Below are 7,460 nucleotides of genomic sequence, written 5' to 3' on the forward strand. Positions count from 1 at the left end.
AGAAAAGGAAACTTTCAATCCCTGTCCCTGTTGTCCTCCCAGTGCTGCTTTCAAATGCCAGTATCAGATTCCCAGTAGGGTATAAATTTACAGTCTCTGTTCAATCTGACTTCTGACTCCATTCCACATGGAATCTCCCTAAATACACATCTGCCTGTGGCCAACTCCCCCCTTTTTGGGAATCCCCCCCCCAGCTGTATTTAAAGCTGTCTCAAGACTCCCCAAACATCAGCCTGAGCCCGAGTCCATTTTTGTCTGTGATGGGATTTGCTCCCAGCAGAAACATTTGATCCTGAGACCTCATAAACCCATTCCCAGTGGATGTTTGATATCCCTGGGATGAGATCTGGGTGCCTGAGGGTCTCTCATGCACATCAGCAACACAGGTAGTGACTACACCTGTCTGTCACACATGTGTGGGCATCTCATGGGGCATCCCAGAATCCCAGAGTCAGCAGGAATGTGGGAAGAGCCCCCCAGGACCATCCAGCCCCACCAGCATCCCCCCAATCCCTGTCCCCAGGGCCACATCCAGACTGCTCTGGGACAATTCCAGTAACTCCAAACCTCCCTGGGCAGCTCAGCCCAAGGCCTGACCACTCTGCCAGGGAAATTTTCTGTCCCAATCTCCAACCTGAGCCTGCCTGGTGCCATTTGAGGCCATTTCCTCTCATTTTTTTCCCTGCCCCTCCTGTCAGGAGCTGTGCAGAGCACTGAGGTCCCCCCTGAGCCTCCTTTGCTCCAGGCTGAGCCCCTGCCCAGCTCCCTCAGGAGTTTTCCAGCCCCTGCCCAGCTCTGTTCCCTTCCCTGGACACGTTCCAGCTGTGCCAGCCCTGCCTTGTCCATCCCTTTATGGAAGCTCAAGATGATCCCCAGATCTTTCACCACCCATCTAAGGTGTCCACCATGTCCAAACTCCCTTGAATCTCACAAGTTTGGTTTTTCCTCCAAAAGCATCCAAAGACTGTAGGAAATGTAATATTTAATATTTAAAAGCACAGGGTTAGAGAGGATGGTCTGAACAGCGAGTGGTGACCATGCCCTGAATACTCAGTAAGGGAATAAAAACTCCCCTGACAGAGATTTTATTTACTTTATTTCAGTAATAAGTGCCATGCAAAATGTCCTGACTTTTTCATGCTGCAATTTGGGCAAAGCACCCTCTCTGCATCCTGGTGTCTATCCCATCCATCCCTATCCCAAAGAGCAGCACAAGAGGGCATGGATGAATAATTCCACCCTTAATACATCACCCTTTGTAATAAAGCACAGATAAAAAGATATCCTCCTGCATTCCATATACATATGCCAAGGTTTTCTCTGGGAAAGATGCTGGGAATGTTGGAGGCTTGTAGCAAAGTGGGGCTCTGCTCCCAGGGAACAGGGACAGGACGAGGGAAAACAGCCTCAAGCCAGGCCAGGGGAGGCTCAGCTTGGACACCAGGAGCAATTTCCTCATGGAAAGGGTGTTCAGGCCTTGGCAGGGGGTCACAGCTTGGACTCCATCATCTGGGAGGGCTTTTCCAACCTCAATAATTCTGGGATTCCATGAAAAAATGTCCTGCAATATCTCAGAGGCTCCTGACAAAGAAGCTGGCCCAGCATGGCAGTTGAGGGTGAAAATGAAAAACAAAAATTGGCACTTCTAGAAGCTCAAAATCACCATTCAGAACTTCTCTAACCACAGCTATTTTTGGTTCGAGCAGTCTCCTGACTAGGCTGCACTAAACCTCCTTTTGCACCACGTCCTCTGTGCACCACAGAAAGCCAATTCTCGAGTTAAAAACTTAAATTTCCACCTATGGCACCTCACTCAATATCAAAATAAAATCAAAATTGATCACAGCTTTAGGACTGGGATGTTGGTTCCCTCCAGCCCCAGGTCAGGAGAGGTGTTTGGAGGTGCTGGTAGGAAGCAGGAATTGCCTGTGGAAAGAGGAATTGCCCTGCTGGGGGAGGTTTGTTTGCCTGCTGTGGGCAGGGGTGTAGGGCAGGTGCAGGCCTGTTCTCCTGCTGTTTCCTCACTTCTCCAGGAGGTTTGTCCATAAACACCACACGTTTCACATGGGTTTGGGATTTAGGACTAGGGTCTGATGAGAGGATGTGAAAGAGAGGGGAAAAGGAAAGGGAGGAGAATAGATGGAAAAAGACTGGGATGAAGAAAGGCTAGATTTGAGGAAGATGAGGACAGGGAAAGATGGGAAGATGAATGAGCTAAAAGAGAAGAAGAAGAATCATGGATTTGTGTGTCCAGAGGAGGCTCCAGGATGAGCAGAGGGATGGAGCAGCTCTGCTGGGAGGAAAGGCTGGCACAGCTGGGATTGTTCACCTGCACAGGAGAAGCTTTGGGCTGAGCTCAGGGTGGCCTTGCAGGGCCTGCAGGAGCCCCAGGAAAGCTGGAGAGAGACAATTTCCAGGGGATGCAGGGACAGCACCCAGGGAATGGCCTCAGACTGATAGCAGGAAGGCTTCTGTTGGATATTAGGAAGGAATTGTTTCCTGTGATGGAAATGGGGGCTGGGATGGAATTCCCAGAGCAGCTGGGGCTGCCCCTGCATCCCTGGCAGTGCCCAAGGCCAGGCTGGACACTGGGGCTGGAGCAGCCTGGGACAGTGGGAGGTGTCCCTGCCATGGCAGGGGTGGCACTGGGTGGGCTCTGAGGTCCCTCCAACCCAACCATTCCATTGATCTGGGATCTCTCTTGTCACCTCCTTTCAGGAATTTCCCTTTGGTCACCCCAAAGCTTCTCCTCTCCAGTGAACAATCCCAGCTCTCCCAGCCTCTCCTCCATCCCTGTTCTTGTCCTGGTGCCTCCTCTGGAATTGCTCCAGCAGCTCTGTGTCCATCTGCCACAATGTGATGCTTGCACACGATGGAAGGAGTTCAGATCCTTTTTGCTGTTTACTTTTAAAAAGCTGCATAATTGCACACATCCAATCTGCTTTAAATGAGGACTAGGTTGCAAAATCAATACCACATAATGAGGAGCGTTATTTCTCCTTCCTCTCCTTTGCATCTGCATATGCAAAGTAGATAATTGCCCACTTTTCTTTTCCATGGGCTCTGTGCCACATTTATTTTTCAGGGTGGAGCCACTCTGGAGCTGTGTCAGGATGACATAGTGGAGGAGGCTGCTGTCTCCAGAAGTTTTTTCCACATTTGTTTCAGCAGACAGAAGATGAGCAGTGAATGTGCAGGGGATTATGTGGAAAAGGATGAGCTCTTGGGTTTCAACCAGCTGGGATGTGCCTTAGGAAGGGATTGAATCCCTCCTTCCTTACTTGGGTGGGGCTGCACGAGTCAGTTAAACCACACTTCTTGCAGGTGGCCATGAATTTCACCCTCCCCGTTTCTGAGTGTCTGAATTGACATTTTGTGGTCTCATTTGCAGAAGTGCTGAATGATCCCAGATGGAATAAATTCAATTGGTGCTACACATGTGAAGTGCTCTGAATGAGGAACGCAGCAATTCTTGAAATATTCACTTGAACTCTTCACTGTCTCAAACTCAGGAACCAGAATCTAAAGAACTGCAGGTAATTCCAGCCCATCCCAAACCCATCACACCCAGGAGGAAACAAAACCTGTTCATGGCTGATGGTTCTTTTCCATGGAAAGGGGAGGAAGGGGCACCTTCCTGCTGTTTATCCTGATATCCCAGAAGGGTCCTGGCCAAAAAAAACCTAAACCCAGGATGGCTGGGAAAGTTGTTGTGACTGCCCTGCCCCTCTCACCCTCCTCCTGAGTGTTAATGGCTCTGCCAGGTGGGACCAGGAGTCTCCAAAATTCCTGCCAAGAGGACACAGACAGTGGGTCTGGGCTCTGCTGCCAGGGAACAGGGACAGGAGCAGAGGGAACGGCCTCAGGCTGGGCCAGGGCAGGCTCAGCTTGGACAGCAGCAGCAATTTGCCCATGGAAAGGGAGCTCAGGCCTTGGCAGGGGCTGCCCAGGGAGCTTTGCAGTGCCCAGCCCTGCAGGTGTCCCCTGCAGGTGGCACTGAGTGCTCTGGGCTGGGGACAAGGTGCCCATGGGGCACAGCTGGCACTGCAGGGGCTGGCAGGGCTGGGCCAGCCCCAGGGTTCCAGAAGGTTCTGAGAAACACAGCTGAGGGGGGCTGGGAATGACTGTGGAGGGATCTGGAGCTCTGGGAGGGCCCAGTCCTTCCAGAGAGAGCTCTGGCACCAGGGGATTTAGGCGTGGTTTGGGAGGTGCAGCCACCCCCAGGGCTCAGCTGGGCTATCCTGAATGCTGAGTGCCAGGAGAGCCAGGGGAAACAAGGGGGAGAAATGGCTCAACTGAGAAAAGCTTTGAACTGGCAGAGAGGCAGGCCAGCGAGGGAGTCCAGAAGTAACTGTGACAAAGTGTAGCTTGTGTGGAATACAATATAAGGGTAGAGAGATACAAAATGAGATTAGATGGGATTTTGGGCAGGAATTGTTCCCTGGCAGGGTGGGCAGGCCCTGGCACAGGGTGCCCAGAGCAGCTGGGGCTGCCCCTGCATCCCTGGCAGTGCCCAAGGCCAGGCTGGGTGTGGAACCTCATGGAAGGTTCCCTGTCCATGACATGGGGCTGGATGAGCTTGGGGATCCCTCCAACCCCGACCATTCCATTGCTCCCCGAGGAGGGAACAGCTCTGAATGCACCAGCAGGCACAGGGAGGGTGGCAGAAGCTGCAGAGCCACCACAGGCACACCTTTGGTTCCTGTGTCCCTTCTTCAGGCCACAACTCAACTAAATCCCAATCAGTGGCTCATTAACCCTCCAGTGTGAGCAGACACTCCAGCAAACTGGGAACAGCAATGAGAACAGAAGCCTGTAAGAGTGAAAATTAATAAAATCAATGTAATTAGCAAAGGGAAGAGAAAATTCCAGGTAGGTGTGGCTGTTCTTTAGGAGTTAGAACAAGAAAACTGTGAAAAACAGATGTGCTCTTCCTCCAGGATGGCAGGATGGGAAAAGGTGACACTGGGAATGCCAAAATGATTGATGGCTTTTTCTCCTCACTCCTCAGCAAGGAGAATGAACAATGGTCCATTGAGTAACCACGAAGAACAGAGCAGAACATTTCAGCAAGTTGGGCTTTTTCCAGCCAGCCAGACCTGGCAGAATGCAGCTGAGAGGATGTGGAGGACTGGCTGAATCCTAGAGGAATCCACAAGGAATCCCTTCCCACAGCTGGAAAAAGGGAAGAGCAGGGACAGGTGCTGCAGTCACCTGAGTTATAAAAAAAACCAGCTTGGGGAATGTCAGAGGAGAAAACAGCCCAGCTTGAATTCCTGGAAATTTCTGGAAACAAATAATGAAACAAAGTTTTCTTTTGTGCATGGGAAATAATGAAATGATAAGTGGAGGCCAAGAATGATTTGCCAGGAACAAATCCTGCCCAGCCAGGCTCATTTCCTCCCCTGACAAGTAGCAGCTCTTATGGACAATAGATATTGCATATCTTGACTGGAGCGAGGCTTTCAGCACAGCCTCCGCTGAGGGAACTAAAATGAAACCATTGTAAGGTGGACTCAGCTGTTTGAAACATCAAAAACCCTCCAAGAGGGATTGTTGTTGGTGTGGAAAAATTATGGAAAGCATTTTTTGCAGATGCCCTGCCTGGGGTTTTTGCCATTCCCTGTTTTCCTTGTGTTTTGCAGGATGAGGGATTGAGTGGGAAAGTTCTTTTAGGATTAACATCTTGATCCTTGAAGAAATGGTGTAAAACCAGCAGGATTCAGTGCAAGTGTAAACTCAGTTTTACATAAGAATAAACCCCCCCAGTGGAAGGAGCCAACAAGGCAAAAAACCTGGACAAAAACCAGTGGGCATTTTGGAAGAGCTTGAGCTCCCTTGAGAATTAACAAATGTGTGGGAAAGCAAGGATTGGCCTGAAATGTCTAAACAGGCTGGTTGGGATGTATGGAATAATTCCTGCACTCCCACTCAGCCCTGGGGAGGCCTGAAAGTGAAAAATGAATGATTCCCTTTGGTCACTGAACTGGAGAAACCCCAGCCTGGTCTCCAACTTCCTCACGAGGCCAATTAGGGAAAGTCCTGAGAGCACAAAAAGGTGCTGAAAGTCTGTAAAAAAAGCTGACTCTGGAGGGAAACCTCAAAGATCTGGGTTTGTTGGTTTTAATCTAGAGAAAATAGGACAGAGAAGTAACATGATAAGAGTCTTCAAATATGTAACAGGTAGAAGGCAGCAGGAAACTCTCGATGCTTGGAGGGCAGCAGGGAGCTTAAACAATATCCACCATTACAGTTCCTGCTGGATTGAAAGGCAAACTTCCCAGTTAGGGAGTTAAAGGAGCCTTGAAGGGCATTGAGGGCATTAAATGCAGCTGGAAAAAGCACCAGAGATTATTGGTGTGGTGAGGGAAGAAGCTTTGAGGCAAATGTACCTGAAAAGCTGCAGAAATGGATTTGAAGGGCTCAGGTGACATCTGGAGCTGGAGACATCCCGAGGGTGCTGTCCATGGGTGAAGCATCTCTCAGCTCCCAGTAAGTTCTTTCCAGCAACCTCAAAGCAGGAAAAACAGAGAAAAATCAGCTCTAAGATGCAAACATTGAAAGGTTTCTGAGTCTCACATAATTTCTTGAGGTCTCTCTGTGCTTTCAATGATTGCAAACAGACACAGACGGTGCCAGAATGGCTGAATTTCTGCTTCAGTGGTTTCCTGCTGCAGGTGAGAAAAGGGATGTTAGGCTGTGTTGGTGTCTTGGTGCAAAAATAAATAAATAAAGATAGAGAAGGAAAGAAATAAATCAAGGCAGGCTGCATCCTGTGCATTTCTGGCAGGAGCAGCCTGCAGTCCCATCACCTGGGAGACAACCAGGGACTGGCACTGCTGCTGTGCCAGGAATGAGAGGAACCTGAGGGGTGGCTGTGCTTGGATCCCTCTGCAGACCCCGAGGAGGCAAGAGAGCCCAGGCAAGGAAATGAGAAGCAGCAGAGGTACCAAGAGCTGGGCAGGGGCTCAGGGAGCTGGGCAGGGGCTGGGGCTGGAGCAAAGGAGGCTCAGTGTCCCCCCCCTCAGGGGGACCCTCAGTGTCCCCAAGTCCCTGCCAGGAGGGCACAGCCGGGGGGGTCGGGCTCTGCTCCCAGGGAACAGGGACAGGAGCAGAGGGAACGGCCTCAGGCTGGGCCAGGGCAGGCTCAGCTTGGACAGCAGCAGCAATTTGCCCATGGAAAGGGAGCTCAGGCCTTGGCAGGGGCTGCCCAGGGAGCTTTGCAGTGCCCAGCCCTGCAGGTGTCTCCTGCAGGTGGCACTGAGTGCTCTGGGCTGGGGACAAGGTGCCCATGGGGCACAGCTGGCACTGCATGGGCTGGCAGGGCTGGGCCAGCCCCAGGGATTTCTGATTCTGGGAAATTGGCAGAGTTCCCACTTCAGCTCCTTCCAGAAGGTTCTGAGGTCGTGCTGCCCGTGCTGGGGATGTGAATGGAATTCTGTGCAATTAAAATGACGCCT

The sequence above is a fragment of the Molothrus ater genome, chromosome 2 (assembly GCF_012460135.2).
Source record: "Molothrus ater isolate BHLD 08-10-18 breed brown headed cowbird chromosome 2, BPBGC_Mater_1.1, whole genome shotgun sequence".
NCBI classification, from domain to species: Eukaryota; Metazoa; Chordata; class Aves; order Passeriformes; family Icteridae; genus Molothrus; species Molothrus ater.